Genomic DNA, 22,364 nt, shown 5'->3' with positions numbered 1-22,364 from the left:
ACCATGTTAAATAGGTGGTGTAGTGGTAGAACTCTTATCTCCCATGCAAGAAATTTGGGTTTCATTCTCAGTCAATGCTTGTAAAAAGCTGTCTTTTACTTTTTTTTTTTTAATTCAATTAATGTCTTAATTGATGTCTTACTTTGATAGGATGGCTGTGTCATGTGTTTTATATAAAAGAGAAGAGTGTTTAACTGTATTTATTCATTGTTATGAAAAAAGGGTTGTTCTAACCTGAAAGCTTTGTGTACTTTTATTCTTGTGATTCTGTTGGATATTAAATCTGCTTTATGGCATCACTGGTTTGGCTTTTTTTTCCTTATAAAAACTTGAATAAGCCAATCAAATTGCTCTAACATTCAGAATTTGGTCAATCTTGTTCAATATTAATTCATACTGTTATTTCAGAATTGGAGAGAAGTGCCAGCTCTTTCACAAGTGTACATTACTCTCAGTTACTCAGTCATTGCTTTGAATCTAGTACTCACAATAATTCTGGAATATTCTGTTGAAAATATTTCATGCATTCAGAAAGCACCACTAACCTTTTTGTGCTTAATGCCCTACTTAATGAGTTGCTGCCACAGTAAATTGTTTACTCAATTTATTTTTTTAAACAGTCAAAGTAATGAAGTTATAAAACAATTTACAGTAGTATTTATAATGCAGGTGTATTTAAATTATATGTAAGGCAGTGTCTACATAAAGTGAAACACATCATTTGGTAACTGTGAATATGTAAATCTCATATTATAGCTATTATTAAAAAAAACTCTTCTGATTCTACCACTGCAAAAATAAAACCACTGGTACTGATATGCATTAAGCGTCTAAATAAAATGTTTGTCTTTGCTCTCACAGTACATCAGTGTGTGGGGCAGATGGAGTAGTGAGAGATTTAACCAAAGCATATTAAATCTCAGCATTTTATACCTACCAACATACTAACTACATGAAAAAATACAGACTTGCTCATATTCCTCTCTCAAGCAAAGGCAAATAATATTACCTTTTTAGCGCGTAGATTTCCTAATAAAACATTCCATATGTCTTTATAAACAGCAGTGTAGAGAAAGATAAATTTATAAATACATTGTTAGATATCATTCTGAAATTACCAGTGTGAGTCTTTTATGTTATTATTGCTTCCACAATTTCTAATAATTTTAAGAAGCTTTCATTCACTGTATCTGGATCACTTTTCGCAACCCAAAATAACTGCAAGGATAAGATGAGAGACAGAGAAAGAGAGAGTGTGAACAAGAAAGTAAAGAAACTAAACACATGGAAATGTTCAAATGATGTTACTTCTTATTCTGGAATGTAGTAGGTAAGTTTTTTAATCCTTGATGACAACCAGATATTAACTAATGTGGAAAGATTTGCAGGACTAGTGTATATTTGTTTGAATCAAGCTGGATTACTTTACAGTGGATGACAATTTAGTGCTTACATGAAAAGGAATTAATTAAATTATTGTGGCCATCGTTTCATTATTTATGATCAGGTATGTGATTTGTAGCTAGTCAACATAATAACTGTAGTTACTAAGCACAGATCCAGTAGCAGTCTATGAAGGAAAATGACTGACATTTCTCTCATTTCTTCACATTAAATACCCATTACTCTGACAGTGCAGAACTAATGAATATTTTATTAAGCAAGTTTCAATACTATACTTTAACTACTGTTTGTATATGAAACAAATTTCAGCATCATTAGTGTTGGTTTATCTGACATTAAAATTATACACACTCAACAAAGCAGCTATAGATTTTCAGTACAGGAGATGACTATTGATGAAAATGACTGACTCTGCTATCATTTGCTCAAACATTCTACTTTGCTTTGCCAATATGCATTCATGTGAATACTTTGTGTGAAAGAAACTAAAAATCAATCACTGTGCACATTATTTTGTAAACACAATCAGACATCCAAGGAGTATTTCTTCAACAAAATTACTATAATTGCTGAACATGGTAGCTGAATGTGGATGATAGTGACTAATCCCCCATCACGATCAAGTTAAATAGTCATTAATCTAACTTCAAAGGACTATCATAACTTTGTATGAATCAAGTTGGTCCACTTTACTGTGGTCATTTATAAAATCACAACCAAACATTTGAGGTGCACACAGTCAATAAAGTTGCTGTGATTGATGAAAATAGACATATGTGAATAAATGTGACTTGCCCTTGTTGCTTGATCATAGTCAAACAGTAATTTATCTGGCTTGGCAGGAGCTCAAAAACTGAAAATGTTAAAAGTAAACAGCCATGGGCATTCAAAAGTCATATAGTTAAAACACTGATATGTTTTTAAGAGGTAATTTGCATATATCTCATAGGCCTGCACTACAGGAAGTTGACAGTATTACACAGTGAAGAATATAGCTTGGCTGGGTCTTTCTTGCAGCTTTTTTTCCATTAGAAATAAACAGAGTTAAAAGTCCACAAAATGACTCCTAACTCAAGTAAGTAGCATGATGATTTTGCTGAGACATACCTTCAGCATAGCTTATCCACAGGTCACAAGTGGCTTTTCCAGCAAATGGCTTCAGTTCAAAAATGTTAGGTTATGAGTGAATTTCACTGCAATGTTTATTGCGTAAACCAATTGTGTACTCCTTAGGGACTTTTCTCCTTTTTTCCACTGTGGCATGACTGGAGAGGTAGCACATGTACTTTAGGGGGGTGCAGGGGCCAACCTTCTCAGCTAGTGGTTTTGCAGTACATGAAGCATATCTGGACCTGAACAATGCCAATTTGGTTAAATGTTTTTGATGTTTATTTTTTGAAAAACCATGAGCCAGAAGGATGTGCTTCAAAATGTGTAGGCAAACCCTCCAGCACTGATATTGAAAAGAGGAGTTTTAGCAAAGTTGTTTCAGGTAATTAGAAGCACCTCCCATACATCTGTAAATTAACTGATTGTATAAAGTTGAAAGACAGGACACATATAAAAGAAATTTACTGCTGCACATGCTTTACTTTAAGGTCATGGTGAGTTGCACTACAATGAGTATTGTCCAAGTCAGTGGTGCACTTTTCAGGGATGTTTCCCCTTTTCCCCACTGTGGTTTGACTGTGGGATTAGCATATACAACTAACTGATGAAAGCATTGAATAATTTGCTTGATAATCCCTCTATACTGAGAAAATATAGTTCGGACGGTGAACACACATAGCTTTAACTACTCAATTCTGTATTTAGCTAATAACAAACATGCTCAACATCTGTCTATCTGTTTCTAAAATGTAACTCTTTTCCTAAAAACACTAAGATGCCAACTTTTGCAATACCCATACTCATGTCTGTCCTTGTCCTTTCATAACCTTTTGTGGGCTTACAGGATAACCTCTGCTTTATATTACATCTGCACCCACATTTGCATGTATAAACCAAGTTAGTCAGTACTTTAATCCATATGGAAACACCCCCTCGGTCATCCATCATACTATTCTCCTTTAGAAGGGCTTTCATTCTCTCTTTTTCACAAAGCAATAAAGTCTTACCTCATTCTGAGTATGGAGCTTCTGTGACTTTATCCTCTTACTCTAACACTGCTACATATCCTCTTCCATTCATTTGTCTGTCTTCTTCTCTCTTTTTGTTTTCCTTACATTTCACCTCATCTGGGATAAACATTAAAAGTAAGAAACAAAAACACATTAATAAGCACCATTTGTCTGAAGCCTCCTTGCAAAAGGTACTTTACTTACTGAAACTAATGAAGTTCCATTTCTCATTAATCTCTATGAAAAGGAAACAAAGCAGTAGTTGGGGGTTATGTTGTACATGCAGCATATCTGGACCTGACCAATGTCTTTGACACTATTTCTGATGCAGACATTATTGGTAGACCTGTAACTCTGACTATGAGCCTTTTTTGTTCTCCAGTGGGTAACTAACTGGTTGCCTGACAGAGCCCATGTGTTTAGAGTGACATGTGCCAGTTCTGAATGCAAAAATGTTACCAATGGTGTACCCCAGGGCTCATTATTAGGCCTTCAAGCCAACACTGATGGCCTATGACTATCTATGTTTATAGGCAACTGTAAACTGAGTCTTTTAGTTCTAACTTCTCTGACTCACAATTGATATAGTATGAGTTAGACCATGTTAACTATTAGTACAAGGATAATGATCTCAAATTAAATTTGAAATAATGCAGCATAGCTCATTTTGTTGAACAAAACATTGTCACGTACCATATAGTTGATACACCCCCTCCAATGTGACACTGTTGCAAGGGATCTAGGCACTATTGTAGGTAACTCCTTATTGTTTGACCATCATGTCTCCTCAGTAGCTGAGAAAGCCTTCTTTCTAGTTCATCAGAATTCTAAAGGCATCTCCATTAGATCCAAAGAAAACTTAATTCCCCTATATGCATATCTCATCAGACCCATTAATGAATATAATGCACATATCTGTATGCATTTTTCTAAACATATCACTCAGGCTGAGAAACCTCAAAGATTTATTATTAAAAAATAAGTTGTCTCCAAAATCTAGTTATCAGGATGGACTGGCAGCCCTCTCTCTCTTCTCAGTCTGTCATAGAATCCTTTGTAGAAATATGTATCTAGGTTTTGACCCTTGAAAGATCCAACCCTTCTTCACAGAACAAATGGTATATCAAATACCCTGTAAAAGGAAGTGGACTTCATAAACAGATAAGTAATAAATAGTTGCATGATAGACTCAGATACCAATGTATCCCTTAATTCTGGAAGAAACTATACCAATGTATATGCGTTTGGAGCATTTCTCCCTGAGCTTCCACTGAAAATAGGCTCTAACCTAGTTGGATTTTCCCAGTCAACAAATGTTAAATAAAATAAATAAAATAAATGTGTCAGGCAAAGTAGCAGCCTTGCTACTTTCAAGGAAAATCTAAATAATTGGATGGGCAGCTTCAAATTCTCTCTTCGTCTATCTTGTAATGCCTTACTTGAGGCTGTATAGAACTTTTGAACAGGGTATTTTGGCTAGTCTGTTAATGATCTGCAGATAGATTGTCTATTACTTGCTTATGAACCGACAGTATGCCTTAAAGGCTCTGAGCCTGCTGCACCTCTTTCTAGGAAACTGGCCAATAGCTCTGCTTCTGTATTCTGAACAGGTATGGATATTTTCAGCCTTTTCCTCTGTTTATTCTGCATTTGGGGTATATCCTGGGATTCTCTTCTAGAATACTTCATTTATCCTTTTCCTAAGATCACTTGAATTGGTTCATAATAGTTTTCTTCCTTTTTTATTCAGTGGTCTTTAGTGGTGATATTTCTGTCTGTTTCATTATCTTCCCCATCCCTGTTTCTTCTCTGGCATGGGTTTTGTAACCCATATTATTTTCTCCTATCGATGTATGGACTGCTGACTTAGCCTTGTCTTGTTCCTCCTCTACTTTTAAGTGAATATATTGGAAAGTCCTTGTAACTTTCCCCAGTGATGGCATTATAGATACATCTGTTCTGCTGCACCTTCATGTACCTTCTCTTCTACTTTGTCCCTACACTGTTGGTGCTCCCCTTTCTCAACCATCAGTGACTGACTGTTACAGCTATTCTTAAGTATCCCTTATTGTTTCAACATAAAACCTAATGGCTTCATTTTTACTGTGGTAGTTATGTGTTGCCCCTGTCACTTGATTTTTGTAATTGGTAGACATACCAGGTGACCTGAAGAACTCATTTTTCTTCAAGTTTCATGACACTAGATTCATCTCTACTGTTTTGTGAAATACCACCAGTGCAATAAAAAAAATAAACAAAAAAACTTCGACCACCTTCACTTTCCCACCCCTGCATTTTCAGATCCCTCTTCCAGGAAGACTGTCACAGGATTCATTCTTTAATTTGGTGGTATTGTATCTTAACAATTATGTACCTGCCCCTTGCACTGTTTGGTTTCTTTGCACTGTATGGCTCATCAACTTTCAGATGCAAACTGCAATTTTACCTGTAAAGTTGTAAAGTTCAGTGACTGTTCTTGCACAAATGAATTTGTGCCTCTTCTCCGCTCTTTCCATTGCTTCTGTTATCTGAAAATTATCCCACTGGAATCTGCTTTCCAGGTCATAAGTTTTAAACTTCACTATGTCTAATCTAGACTTAATCTCCAATATTTCATAGCCATGTCAGTCTCCTTTTTTATGGATTTCAAAAAGATTCTGCTTTTCCAGTACTATATTTTTCAAGTTGATAAGTTTCTGTTTTAATGTAGCCCATTATATCCTGCATATCTACCACATTAGCGTAGTGTTGTCTAGTTGCCTTAACATTATTCTTTAATATTATGTTTTATCTGTCCTCTTGGTTTGATGTTTTATCCCTATTGCTTCACCCTCTTCACATTATAGTGCAAGTAAATAATAATTTTATTATTTTATTATCGCATTCCTCATTAAGTGCTTGTAATGTATGTGTCAAGACATTTTAAGCATGTATATATATTAATGTATATATATGTTCCTCCAAGGAATACTTTAAAATCTCTCCCAATGTACTTTAAAAAGTATAAACAGAAACTGTATGCATAGGTGCAGATTCTGACAGCAATATGTAAATCAGCAAGTGGCTTTGTAAATGAACTATTAGGATCTATTCTGCATCTGATCTTGGATCACCTTACCCTGATGATGTTTTTTTATTTTTATTCTGTATATGAGGAAAATTGTCTGGACCTAGTGATGTCACTATGGCCCTTTTCTTTCATGCTCTGGGTACAATAGTAATTACAGCCATAATGAAAATTAAATAGTCAATTATAGCTCAAGTACAGAACTTAGTAAAGAAAGCAAGTAAGAACATTTCAAAAAGACAAGCTGTTGAAGAGGCAATGAAAATATCGCAGCATGGGAATTTCATAAGCATTTCTTCATTTCAGAGATGTACTGAAATGAAAATGAAAGGTGGTGGACACTGTGAGAGCTCCAAGGAAGAGGCTACTTAAGAAACATCTCATATCTGGATAAAAGTTTTGTACATGAACTGAATACAGAAATATAAGAATACCAAGCATTTGATCCCAGGGACCATAAGGGGACCATAAGATGCCTGACTATTCCACCTTTAGCCCAGCCATATGCACATGTAACAGTTGAAACAGTTACGTTTTTCTTTAGACTGGATTGCTAGAATATGGCCCATTTTGCCATTTCCTGACTTGGAAGTAGTGGACAGTATTTTATTTATAAATCTATTATGCTTTTTTATTGTAGTAATAATAATTTCCATTCAGAAGGCGTTCTTTTTGGAGAACAGGTTTGTATTGCTGTGCAGAGCCACTTTTTTATACAAAGTCAATGGGAGATATGATTTCCTTTGGGGAAAATGGCATCCCCACTAACTATCACCTTAATAACAACTTACTAAGTATGCAATGAGTCATGAGGGACTTGGGCAGCCAGTTTGATAGCAACCTGACGGTTGACAACACATTGTCTCTGTTGTATGGAAGGCCTTCTACATGGCCCACCTCATAAGTAAGGGTATTTCATCCAGGAACAAGGAGGTCATAACATCCCTGTACTCCTCCCTTATTAGACTCATTATCGAGTACAATGCCCCCTTCAGCATGTACCTTGCCAAGCACAAGCAGCAGTTGGAGAAAGCACAGTGGTTCCTTACAAGGAAAATCTAGGGTCTCAAACACCTATCCTATTCAGATAGGTTAAAAGCCCTGTCCCTCTACTCATTCTTGTATGGACTGCTCAGAGGTGACCTGTGTCTGGCATACAAGGCAGTCTCAGACTCAGCCATGATGGAGTTACTGCATATCTATAAGTCAAACTCCACTCACGCAACCCACACTCAAGGCCGCAACCTGGTCTGTAACATTAATAGAACCTGTTGGCAGGATAGATTTGTGTCCCAGTGACTCCCCTAACTGTGGAATAGACTTCATCTCCATGTCAAGCAGAGTACCTCACTAGCACTTTTTAAGAGGGACCTAGACGACTGGATGGGAAACAGAAAATATACACCTGGGATCACACCTGTGTCCCTGCTGGACAGGGAAAGTAGGTGCTGACTTTCTGGGAACATGGGTGAAATTCTTGACAAGGCTTATAAGGGCCTCCAGGCCAATAGCCTAGTATCATCCTATGAACCTATTAATCTATATGTCTTATTTTCTTCCTATTAAGTACAGGTATATTTTGATATAGAGTGGTAGTATTAATTTTTTAGTTTTAATTTTGTATGTTTGTGTGCACATTTGTGTGTGCATATGCATGTGTAAATGTCTTTAAACTTTTATGCAAGCATTTAATGAGTAATGTAAATATGACAGGTTTAAGTATTTTTTTTATGATATAATGATCTGCAGTTATCCCACTGCAACTACTATTTCCACCCCACAATCCCTTCCCACGACTCAATGTTGCATGCATTGCTTGTTCATGTAGGGGTGTGTGAAATTATGACAGCCACCCCAAACCACACACACACACACACACACACACACACACACACACACACACACACACACACACACACACACACACACACACACACACACACACACAGAAATACAGGAACACATATTTATTCTCACACTGCATATCAGATATGGGTGTGGTAAAATACATTAGGTGCACTGTACAGATATTTAGAAATCCCTTTAGGCTGAAGATGTCACCAGGATCTATAGGAAGGAAACATCATAAAAGCTATTAAAATTCCCCCAAAGCCATCATATTTCTAGTGCTCTCCATACAAAGTAAAAATGTATCCATTGTACATATGAATAACACCATCTAAAAGCTCCATAACCTGACTAAAGGAACTCCAAATCTATGTTGAGTTCTTCTTTAAAAGCTAAATGAAATACAATGTTGATAAATGGCTACATTTCCCATTCATAACAATATGGGAAAGAAACTTTGTATACTGTATATACAAAATCTAGACCCCACCCCCAAAAAAATGTTTCATTAAGTAAATCCCTAGAAATTAAAGTCATTATTGAGGAATAAAAGCGGTTCAAATTAAAAAAAAAAAACGAAATACAACTAGCAAATTGTCTACTGAGAAAATTGAAATGGCTCTCAAAGCTAACAAAAGTTAGACTAAGTAAATACATAACAATATATGAAACTAGCACATCCTACCATGGAACATATTAAACTTGCAAAATGTCATATTAATAAGATGTAATTGCACAAGAAAAAAAAATACCACATAAATAGACTTAAAAATAATTCACAATGCACAAAATTCATTTAAATATACACAAATTAATTAAAGGCTTATTCTCTTGAAAGAGAGCATTCAAACAGTTAAAAGCTAAGGTAATGACTGCTACTACATTAAGAAAAAAAATAGGAAGCAAAGTTAATACATGTGGACCTGATTTTTGCAACAAAATAAATATATTGTACTGTAGGGTTAGGGAGCTTAGACTGGGATTCAGGAAAAATTCCCTGCACTTGTGTAAACTGCTGCGGCTAAAAGGGTTTTTTTACATAAATACTACAAATGCAATTAAGAGACATGATTATCTCAAATGAGGAAGTACTTCATGATCAGAACATCTGCATGTCTCTGAGCCCACTAGTACATGATCCTGTAGAAATCAACTCTGTGGCCTTGGCTTTGTGTTGACACAGGCAGCCCCATAGACACACACACACACACACACACACACACACACACACACACACACACACACACACACACACACACGCGCTCCTGCTCTACTCATACTGTGATGACCTAGGCAGACACAAACTCATTAATGCACGCACTCATCCAAGACTATTTACTCCCCTACAGACATACACGCGCGCACACACACACACACACACACACACACACACACACACACACACACACACACACACACACACACACACACATACACTACCTCTTAGGTTCATAGGTGTTTACTAGGCTAACAACCACAAGGGCCTTTTAGAGATTAGCCATGCATCCCAAATTTCTGACAACTTCTGGGGCTCTAGATAAACGTAAACAGTGGCTTGGAAGGTCTTTCATTTACATGCAGGACTTGGGAGATGAATCACTTAGAGGCTGCCTGTCTCCATTGGAAGGGATGAATTTCCTGTTCCCCATCCAATTGTGCAAGTTACTCTTGAATTGGGTTAGGGAGGAACTCTGTATGGAGAGCTTGTTCCAGAGAAGGGTAGTCTCTGGGATACATACCTGTCTCTCCAGCAGGTCCTATTTATATCATAAGCAAGGTTTTAGTTTTTAGAACTGGTAATTCTGGTGCTGTTTGTTTTGTGGATATGCAAGAGGCCCATCAGAGAGGCATCTGATAATACCTTACATGCCAGGCATAGATCTCTCCTCAACAACCTGTAGGAATCAGAATACAGGGATAGGGCCTTGAGGTAGTCTGCATAGGACATGTTACTTACACCCTATATTCTTTTAGTGAGGAACCTCTGTGGACGTTTCAGTTGTGGGATATGCTTAGTTAGGTACATAGCAAAGGAGGCAGTGCACTCAATGACAGGTCAGATGAATACTAAATACAGTGGAACAATAACTTCCTTGAACCTAGATGCCATACCTTTGTTTGTAAGTTGCACAGCATAGAATGATATCCTTACTAATATAGACATGTGATGGTCAGAGACTAGATTACTGTCTATATACTTTTATTTTTATTTTTATTTGGCAATTGCATTTTATTCTTGAAGTAGTGAATGAGCTATATGGGTTTGCAATTTATTTTATTACAGCTGTTGTAGTTGTTGCCTTTAACAGTTAAGCAAGGAAATGTATTTAATGAATTGCCCAATCACTTTGCTGGTGATGTAAATGGGATGTGGTTTTAACGTATTTAAACATGTGTTTAGAAGTATTTTGTTATTCTGATGAAGTCTTAGGGTTGACTACTGCTGAAAGCGCTCAATAAACTGTTGTTGTGTTCACCTGTGTGCCGTACTGCTCCTTTTGGATTTATATAGTTTATTTTTTTCATGGTTTGTTGGTCTAACATGGAGTAGAAGGCAAGGGTGGACTCCAACACTAATGGTTCCATACACGATCTGGTTACATCCATCGGGAACCTGTTAACACTAATTAAGGTGTTAACTAAACAACTATCTGAGTTTGTCAGGACTTTACATTCTTCTCTGACTACTTTTGGGATGACTACTGCACTTAATACAAATTTATCTGATTCCCAAGCGTCTGCCATTCCTCCTGGGTAGAGGAGTCCAGGCTCCTTAGCAATGATGCAAATGGGACCGCCTATTGGGTGGAATACAGGAAGTGGAGGCAACAACAATGATAACAGGACCCTTAGCCAGCACTGCGACATCCACCCATCTTTTTCTTTCATGGAGTGGATACAGGAAGGCTCTAGACATGAATTTGTCAACTTTAAAAATAGAGTTGACTATGGAACTCTCGACGAGCAGTTAAAAACCTTCGAAATGGAGGTTTTAAAAATTACACAAGCTACAAACCGAAAACTGCTACCTGAGAGTGTCTACATAGGGAACAAATACCAAAGGGCTTGCATACTTGGAAATTAATGGCTCAGATTTACATAAGGAACTGATCACCATATTCAATCGGCATGGTGTGAACTTCTTGAGGCACCGGTAAGAGACAATGAAAAGAGAATAAACTGAAAAAGTTGACACTCTGAATGAACACATTAACAGTGACTTGTGTTTTGGAAGTAAACTTATGAGTATAGAGCTGTCTTTATGAATGTAGACAAAACAATTATGGCAATTAAAAACATAAAGGTCAAAAAGCTTGATAGGGACAGTATTGAGTATGAACGAGGCAATGCCTATCCATTACCTACTAGTAATGTTTTTCAAACAAATTATGGAGGGGAAAATCAGAACATTGAAGAAGTGGAATTTGATGACACCATTGGTGAAACAAACAATAGTGGGCAGGTGGCCCCTTTACAGGCACCTTTGAGAAGGGCAGAATGCCTACAGAATCAGAGGCAACAGAATTACAGTGGGGGGAGACAGAACAATGGACAGAGAATGGACAATGTGAACTACTCAGACCCCTACCTTTGCAGGGGGAGATCTTACCGGAGAGGAGCAGTGACGAGGTGGTAATTGATGAACTTGATAATGGTTGTACCATTGTGACTCACAGCTATAGTGACTTTACAATATATAATTTAAGTACAGTTAATATTACTACACAATGGACAGATCTGTTTCAGAAAGGACTGAATTTTGTACCTGTTAGAAAACCAAGAATTGAGGGTGTCAAAGATGGCCGCTGTTCTGTAAGCACTACTGATCCTTAGCTCCTCTATTTATCTGGAATAAAATCAACCCAGAAGACAAACCAGAACCTATTTCAACATAATATCTTGAATTTTTAACTTTAATCAGCATTCAAAATAAAATCATCAAGAAGGAGGCCCTGATCTAACAGTTAAACTACTAAGATTGAAGCAGATTCAGTGAGGCAAGGAAAAGCTGTGTGCCTGTGAGTCCTTGTATTCTGAACTCTACACACAAACCGGGAAATATCACCACTACAAGATGTTGAAGGAAGTCAAAAATATGGATACTACTACATCTAAATCTAAACTTTCAGACCTACTATCTCCTGCAAAAGATATAAACTCTAAGAGACAAAAAATATTAAAACAACCAGACACCTCTAAATCTGGAAACAGAAACAAAACAGATCAATCTGCAAATCTGGATGACATCAAAACAGCCTTACTTCCCATCCAAGAATCAATGAAAGATCTATCTTTACAACTACAATCATTTGGGGATACATTCAACCAAATAATAGAAAGAATGGATAAATCTAAAGCCAAAATCATTGAAAATGAGAATAAATATCTTTAATAACCAAAAAAACTGATTCACATGAGGTAGAAATACAAAACATCCAAGCAAAGATCACAGATCTAGAAGCAAGGTCCAGAAGGAATAATATTATCATTAGAGGCATCCCAGAATCTGTATCTCACAATGATCTGATCCCTTCTATCACTCAAATCTTTGATACTTTGCTCAAAGACCCATGAAAAGCTCAGCAAATAATAATAGAAAGAGCACATAGTGCTCTAAGAGAATCCCAGATGTCATACACACCAAGACCAGTTTACGCTAAACTTTTAAACTTTCAAGATGTCAACACAGTTTTGTTGTCTGCTAAGAAAAATGGTGGGTCTCTTACCTGGAATAATAACCTAATATCGCTAGCTCAAGACCTTCCCCTTCAAATAAGGCAAGCCAGACAACTTCTTTCCCCCTACTGCAAATTCCTAATTGAAAGGAAAATAAAATTCCAAATGAAATGCCCAAACTCTTTAATTTTCCACATGGATGGTGTTAGATATGTGATTGCTAATCATAATGCAGCTAAAAATACTTTCCTTGCTGCTTTTAAAAAGGTCCCCACCTTAGAATGATAAATACACACATCTGAATGGTTCGTGGAACTTCAATATGTGGCTGCATGCCTTGCGGCAATCTGGGGTGTGTTGTTGCCTTCTATTTTTGTGATGGGCCATGCTAGTCCTCTGTTACCAAGGTTTTAACATTTTTTTTTTTACTTTCCAAGCCATGAGGAGCTAATACAGAAGTTCAGATCTACTTCAACTTCTTCCGTTTTCCCACGACAGGAACCAGAATCCTCTGCTGCACAGCCACCGAGATCTCTTTGAGATGGCACTTCCAGGACACCCAGGCTATTAAATCGGTCCCCCTACGAGCATCTACACAGTCGGCTCACCTGAATGGATACTTCGTGGAGCCTGCAAGTAAATAAAGGGAACATTTCAATCTTTCAAGATATCTCTGTACATTTATTTATTTATTTTTTCTCTTTATGCAGATTACAGGAAATAAGACACATTTTGCTGTACTCCCTCAAAAAATGATGAAAACAGCAAGGAAATCAGATCCATGTTACCTCGCTCATCAAGCACCAAAACACATCCTATTTACTGGTGGAAAATGCCCTGATAGATGCATAGTTCCTCAAAATGTTAAATAAACCTTGCTATTGAGCTGGTAAATTTAAAAAGTAATTTCACGAATGACTTATAGGTTCATAGGTTCATAGATTAGTACTAAGCTAACTGCTCTTGCAAGCCATTTTGACTCAAACCCTGCACCTTGTGTTTATAAGGCAAACACCTTAACCATTAGGCCACCCTCCCAACCCCATATCAAACTCAAATCATCTGGGTTGTAGTCACTTTACAAGACAGGGCTGACCCAGGTGTTGCATGGTTGGTTTTAGGGGAATGGAGGAAAGACCAATTAGTAGGACATCTTTTCTTATGGGGAGGTTTGGTACCATGAGACCCTGCTGGAGAAAATGGTACAAGCAGATGAACAGAAAATGGGGCCAACATGGAAGCATAAAGAATGCACCCTAATAGCATTGCTTCTCACTCATTCAGTGGATGCCAGATTATGAGCTGTTGCATAATAGGGCAAGTACATTTGCCCCCCTCCAACTGGACATCCCAAAGGGACTCGTTCATTGGAAAATATGGACAAGTGGTCCCAGCAACTGGGTGACTGGAAGGATTTTGGTAACTGGTGGGAGAGCAAGTACTTGGATCTCCCAGCTCAAGGCATGGTCACATGGACCTGGATGACTGCTGGCTGTTTCTGCAAGACCTAGATTAAGAACCACTTTTCACAGGTTTTGTAAGCTGAGCAGGTGGGAGGCGCACATCTCTCACTTTGGCCCCATCTATGTCCCCTTTACTGACCCATGTTGCAAAACATTCTGGAACACAGCAGTCAGGAGCAAGCAGTTATCCTTCTCAAACTGCTAATAGAAAGCAAACAAAAGCTGCTGAAACTTGCAATGCACTGGTTTCTTCTCTCAGCGTCCTTACTGCAGATCAAAACAGCAGTACAACAGAGGCAGTGCCTTGGGGATAGCATAAAAAGTGTTTTATGATGTACCATCGACAGCTGACATGCACACACTTACATAAAGACATACTTCCCTTCAAAATACCTTCAAATTGCAGCTAACTCTAGCTGCAGAGATGGACACAGATGTGAAATATACAACCACTTTCTGTGACATCCTGTCCTTAAGACTTGTTGTTGTGCTGCGAGAATGGTTTGTGTAACAAAGTCCAATCATCCAGGATCCTGAGGATGATAGTTTATATGTGGCTGTTGTTGACAGACTCAACCTAAGCTTCAAATGTTAGTGCAGGGGGTTCTTTCTCAGTTCTCAATTTAAGCTAAAAAGTTTAATTGATGTGTGCAGATTTTGACATTTTGTATTTTATTTAATGATAGAATAACAGAAATCCATAACTTTAGCAGATCTCCATTTAAGAACTAAAGTTATCTTAAGAGAGAACTGTGAACTGAGTTCAGTTCTATTTGTTTTTATGTATTCCTACTATCTAAGTGAATGAACTGGTCCCTAACACTGGAGTATTTCTCAGGGATATATATAAAACTGAGAAAAAAATGGCATAAATGCACAGTAGTAAGAAATATACATACAAAATGTTTACCCTATCATTTCATTTACCCTAAGGAAGCATAAAGTGACTAATGTTGTTGTGTCTTTTGGCTTTTCCTGGTTAGGGGTCGCCACAGCAGAACTCCGGTCCGCTAATGATTGGCAGTTGATTTTTACATGTCGAGTTGCCAGCCCTGATGCACAACCTTCAATGAAGGTACGCCCATTCACGCATGTCTCCACGCAGAAGATGCTCTAGCTGAGAGTCGAACAGCACAGCGTCTAACTGTGAGGCGACAACACTACCGCAGCACCACCACCACGGATACATTGGGAAAATAAAATAATCATACACCACAAAATTAATAGTGTTTGATGATGATGATGAAACTAAAAATGATGAGGAAGATTACAATAAGCCCACAATATGCCTTAATTAACCACATACGTCAAGATGTTCAGAATTATACCAAATGTTGTTGGGAGCTATTATAGATTCATAAGCATCTGGCAGGTGGACTTAACACAGGAAAATGAATGATCCCAAAGCCAAGATGTAAAGCTCAGTGTCAAAGCATTTATAAAGTTTGCCATAAGCTTTTAACACCAGAATGTTAATCTTTATACTAAGTACACATGCAGGAATTTTCTGTTTGGAAAAACTTGAGATTTAAGTAATGTATTGAATCCGTTAAGCTGCAATATTCAAAATAAATATTGCTAATTAACATGTATAAACCAAATATTACAAGAATTTACAATTTAACCTTATGTTAAAAGTTTTTTACTGTAATCTATACCTTAAAATTGAGATACGTATTGAGTTATCTCTGTTGGTTAGACCTTTTTTAAATCCATTCCAGGGATTTGCTTCTTTAAACCATATCTCTCAACTGCTGTCTTGTTTTATTAAAGGAAAGACATGTTTACTGGGTTAATTATATGTTCATGTGTGTACTCAATCCAAAGCTGATTGTTCTATCTCTTTAAGATAATTATGTGTTTCTATACATCCCCATGTATATAACTGAAGATACTCTTAATAGTATTAACTCAAACTCCTTATTAACACACAAGAAATCAAAAAGAGACACAAGTCATTCTCTTAATCTCTTGTGCCAACTGGTAACCTTAGACAATGAGTTGCTTAATACTGTGAACCAAGGGATCAAACACCTTGCTCCTGAGAAGCTATTATAGGAATCACCAGCATTATATAACATATAAGGGTAACATGAAATGTTTTGGATGATAGATGGGCTGACTAAAACTTTGAAGACTAGATCGAGACAACAATACTTATATTGGATTATCTAGACACTGAAACATGCATCCTCGCTCACATGCACTCATACACTCATATTTTGACACAGTTACCTGTAAGCATAATGTTACTATTTGAATATTCTAATTTCATACCACCCTGATAACGGAAGGATACTGACCCCTGTCCTCCTTCATAATACTTGTAAACGATCATACCAGATTATATGACTAAAGAAAAAACAAATGTAATCATACTAGAAATAAAAATAATACTTAATTATTCTAGAATACAGTTATAATGTTTGTAAATATTGGTTCTAATAGCCTCCTTTGAGATTGCTTTTCTCGTCCAATGTTAATGTATGATATACACCTTCAATGTTATAACTTCTTTATAGTAAAATTCATTGAGGAGACTTAGGTTATATTAGTAGTGCTTTTTAGGGAGTAAGTTTGTCAAGCTTTGTCAAAGTTGTTAAAACCCATGCAGGGTTACTCGCTTTCATTCCTTTCCTAAATTTTAGAACACATTATGTTAATATTCTATTGAAATATAGACCTACAATTTTAATAACTATTTATCCCCGCTATATTCCTGGTCCTTGGGGATAGGGGTTAGGCACAGAATTGGGACGGGAATAACAAGATGCTTTCCTAATTCGATCTCTTCAAAATTTAAACAAAAACTATCATCCTTAAATAACTTACAAGTCTTATTATACCGACAAGCCAAACGCCTCAATGTGGGAATTTGACTCATGGAATATCAAAGGGCTCCAGAATAAAAAGAAAAGAAAACTTTTTTTACACCTTATTTTACAAGCAAAAGCAAACTTTATACTAGTTCAGGAGACACATCTAATCCTTGAACAATGGTCAGAAATTAGGGAAAAAATAGATAAGAGAAATTATAGCTTCTGAAGGTAAAACCAATAGTGCAGGGGTAGCCATAATAATTAAAAAGCAATACCAAGACAAAATTCTGGAAACCAAAGTGGACAAAGAATGGAGGTGGTGCTATGTAACCCTTTCAACTCCTACACATCTTAAACCCATTCTGTTACTAAATATGTATGCCCCTTGTAATAATCAGCACTCTTTTCTTGCATCACTATACCCTATTCTAAACCAATTTCAAAATCATTATATTATTCTAGGTGGAGATAGGAACACATACCAAAATCCAGAACAGGACAAATCAAGTATATCCCTATCATATAATAAACAAGCATCTCTAGCTTTAAATGAACTTAAATACGACTACAATTTATATGATCCCTTTAAATATGGTGATAACCCAAATAAATCTAGTAATTTTTTGTTCTACTCCAATTGCCACAAAATGAGGTCGAGAATTGACTTTTTTCTGATCTCGGAAGCACTCATTACATTAGACCCTAAATTGAACATCCACGCTAGATACCTCTCCGACCATTCCAAAATTACTTTAAACATTAATGGAAACCCCAAAAACTGTACAATAAAAAGAGGTTACAATTGGCCCCTGAACCCCAAACTTTTAACCAAAAAAGAAATAATCAATGAGATTCAATCTAAACTCGTCAACCCTGTCTAACATTCCGAACTCCCAGTTTCCCTCAGATATTGAATGGGCGGCAACTAAAGCTCAAATTAGGGGAATTTTCATTAAAAAAGCAGCTTACTATAAAAAATTTCAACTTAAAGATGAGCAGGTTTTGGAAACTAAAATAAAATGGCTTGAGCATGATCTATTAACTAACTTTAATACTCAAACTAAAACAGAACTCTTGAAATCCCAAAAGGATCTCTAACTTCTACATAATAACAAATTATCCTTTCATGAAACCAAAATGTTAGCTACCTATGTCAATGAAGTCCAAACACCATCCTGAGCACTAGCCAGGATTATTAACCAAACCAAATCCTCCGCTCAAATTTCCGAAATATTTTATGAGAATAAACACTATACTAAAAATGATGATATTATTAAAACCTTTGAGTTAATATATTCACAAACTTATGCAGAACAACTAACACTAACCTCAAAAGAAGTCAGATCACACTTTCTCTAAAAGCTCAATTTCCTAAAATTAGACCCAAAACAATAAGAAAAGTTAACTGAACCAAACTCCATTGACAAAATAACATCAACAATTCAGAAAATTAAATCACATAAAGCCCCTGGTCCTGATGGTCTCACTACAGAATTTTATAAAACTTTTTACCCCATCGCAGCCCAAATTTTATTCTATATACTGAACTATATAATAAATAACAAAATCAATGATATACACTTTAATGCATCTAAAACTATTTTTATACTTAAAGGAAAAACAGACCCTAAAAACCCAGATAGCTATAGACCCATATCACTATTAAATATTAACACCAAAATCCTAACATCTATACTTGCAAATAGACTGAAAAACTCAATGGATAAAATTAGTTCCCCCGAACAATCTGGTTTTATATCATTTAGACAAATGAGTGATAATACATTAACACTAAATACACTAATCTCATATGCTAATCAAAACAATCAAAACATATACGCACTTGTTATTGATGCCCATAAAGCCTTTGATAGAGTAAACATAAAATTTTTACTTCAAACTCTGCCTTACTTCAACATACCCCAAAAACTTATCCAAACCTTACAAATACTATACAATAGCCCCTATACATCTTTATATATAAATAAAACCTGGTCAAAAAGAATTCTGATCAAAAATGGAACCCATCAAGGATGCCCTCTATCCCCTCTACTTTTTAACTTATATCTAGAGCTTCTCTTCCTAAATATAAAACAAAATGTATATCATAACCCTCCAATAATTTATAACACCAAAATCTTCTTATCTGCCTTTGCTGATGACCTAAATATTTACTGTACCACCCCAATTTCAGTTATAAATAAAATACTATCTGCTATTGAACGCTTCTCGATGATATTGAATTACAAACTGAACCTCAAAAAATAACATTTTCCTCTTAAAAACTCCTAAACCATTCTCCCTTCTACCACTGGTAGGGAAAATAAAAACTGAAGAAGTAATTAAATACTTAGGCATTACATTCTCTACAAACAACAAAGACTTTTAGTGAAATAATATAAAGCAAAAATGGCATGATATTATACTAGACCTGAATAGATGGAAAAATCTAAGGCTACCATTTTTGGCCAAAGTGTCTGTAATTAAAACTAATGTCTTACCCAGATTACATTATATCTTCATGTCTTCCCAGATAACCATACCCAAGAAATATTTTAAACAAATACACACTGAGCTTGCCAAGTTCATCTGGGAACCCAAAAAAGCAGAATTTCATATGATAAATTAACGACCCCCAAAAATAAACGTGGGTTAGACCTCCCAAACTTTGAGACATACTATTTAATTATAAACACCAATAGAATTCTACGAATTGCTGAATACACCACACTAGATAAAACTCGGTACCCACACTGGCTAAGAATGTACCATAACCATATCAACAGCCTGGATATCAACCCCAAAGCATTACCATTTCTAAACACCAGTTTAATGAAATCCTGTAATTTAATAGAACCTCTTAAATACTCCATTGCACTAACACAAAAACTATTTAAATCCTTAAACCTTATACAAGCTATGATGACATTACAACCCTTACATAAAAACCCTAATCTTAAAATAAATAATCAGACTTTAAACCTAAATCGCTTCCCTCGACTAATAAACACAACCATACAAGACATATATCCATACTTAAATTGCTCTGTTCAAGAAATAAGGAACCAATTGAACCTTACCAAATCATATTTACTGATCCTGAGACAGATCAAGGAGTTATGTACTAGTTATCTCCATGACACTATCACTAATAATGAAGATATAGTAACTTGTAAATTACTTTGGAAGACTCTCCTCTCAACTAAAAAATTTACCACATATACTTACAAAATGATCAAAGACATTAAATTCCAGAAACATATACTCATCTCTGACTATTGGAGGAAAAACCTTCCATCCATTGATAACCATAAATTGAATCAAGCAATTAACCTAACAATAAAATCTATATCCCTTCAAAAAATAGCTTTTACTCAACTCATGCTCTATAATAATGCGTATTTCATACCTACTATTTTACATAAATTTAATCCTAAAAAATCACCACTCTGCCCACACTGTAAAGATAAATCTGCTGACTTACTCCACATTTTCTGGAGCTGTAAATGTGTATTCAAACTCTGGAACTCCCTTAAACTTCAACTACAAAAGACGGGCTATCAGACATCCACACTCACCTGGGAATTTACGATACTACACATCCTCCCAAATAATATCTCCAAAAACCAAGCAATTATCCTGATTAATATTTTCCTCTTAATGAAACTATATATAGCTACCAACTGGCTCAACTCAACTAAAAACTCTTGGGAGAACTTTAGATTGATGGTGACTAAACATCTATTAGCCCATAAAATAATAATTAAAAAAGGGACCAAAATATTAAATTTTGCAAACTATAGGAATGAATTTTTAATATCATACTTGCATAAACTACCACAAATGACCCTACTTCATTATAACTAAGAATTTTCACAACTTTTTACATCCCTAATTCTTATAAATGTCTCTTTCTCTTTAAGACTTTATTTATACTAACCCTACCAAAATTATCTCTTTTGCTATGTTGAATTTTGGAAGCATCTATGTACATAGTGTAGATAAGATTGTTTGATTGATTAACCTTTTTCTGTATTAATCTCAATGTATAACAATTGTTTAATGCTCATATGTTTTTGTTTTATTTGCTAAATTTCAGTTACTGTTCTGTTATGATGTAAAAGTAAATAAAAATTATTGATTAAAAAAAAAGAAAACCAAGAATTGAGAATTTCTTAATTGAACTAAAGTTATTTGTTAGGAAGTTAACTCTTAGACTACATTTTGATAATGAATTACAAGTTGAACAAACAAGTTTATGTAAAAAAAGACAGCATTTTTAACCCACCTTTGCACCCTATTCTACACGTTTTTGAGAATCTATGTGTGAACCAGATAAGAGAGATTTATTCATCCCATAGGAGTATGTATGCACCTAATTTAACAAGTGATGATGAGGAGTTATTAAACAACATTAATAGGGACAAAAGCATTAGAATTATGAAATCCGATAATGGGGGTGGACTTGTGGTTATGGATCAAGGGGTTTACATAAAAAAAATGTTATTGCATTTATTTAGTGATGTATACGAAGAGGAATCTATCACGCAACTTAATATTGCTGACAGAAATAGTGACATCATACTTAATGACCTTGTATTAGACAATCAGATCACCATCACAGAGTTACATTTTTTCAAACAAGAGAACCTTCGTACCCCTACGATCTTTGGAATTCTTAAAATCCACAAGTCCATTAACAACCCCCCCCCCCAAGCCTATTGTGGATGCAAAGGCAGCCAAGACCTTCACCCTGGCTAAATTAATTGACTCACATCTTAAACATGTCTTAAAGAATTGTTTACATATTTTGAAAGATTTTGGGATTGTCTTAAACAAATACACATTAGTTTGCACTCTGATCAGAGTACACACTAGTCTGTACTTTGACCAGTTAATTTTGGTTACTATGGATGTCAAATATCTATTCACTGTAATCCCTCACGATGAAGGCAACATGATGTTT

This window comes from Protopterus annectens, chromosome 1.part0 (assembly GCF_019279795.1).
Source record: "Protopterus annectens isolate FY-2018-M chromosome 1.part0, PAN1.0, whole genome shotgun sequence".
Lineage (NCBI taxonomy): Eukaryota > Metazoa > Chordata > Ceratodontiformes > Protopteridae > Protopterus > Protopterus annectens.
Note: the sequence above shows the minus strand (reverse complement) of the source record.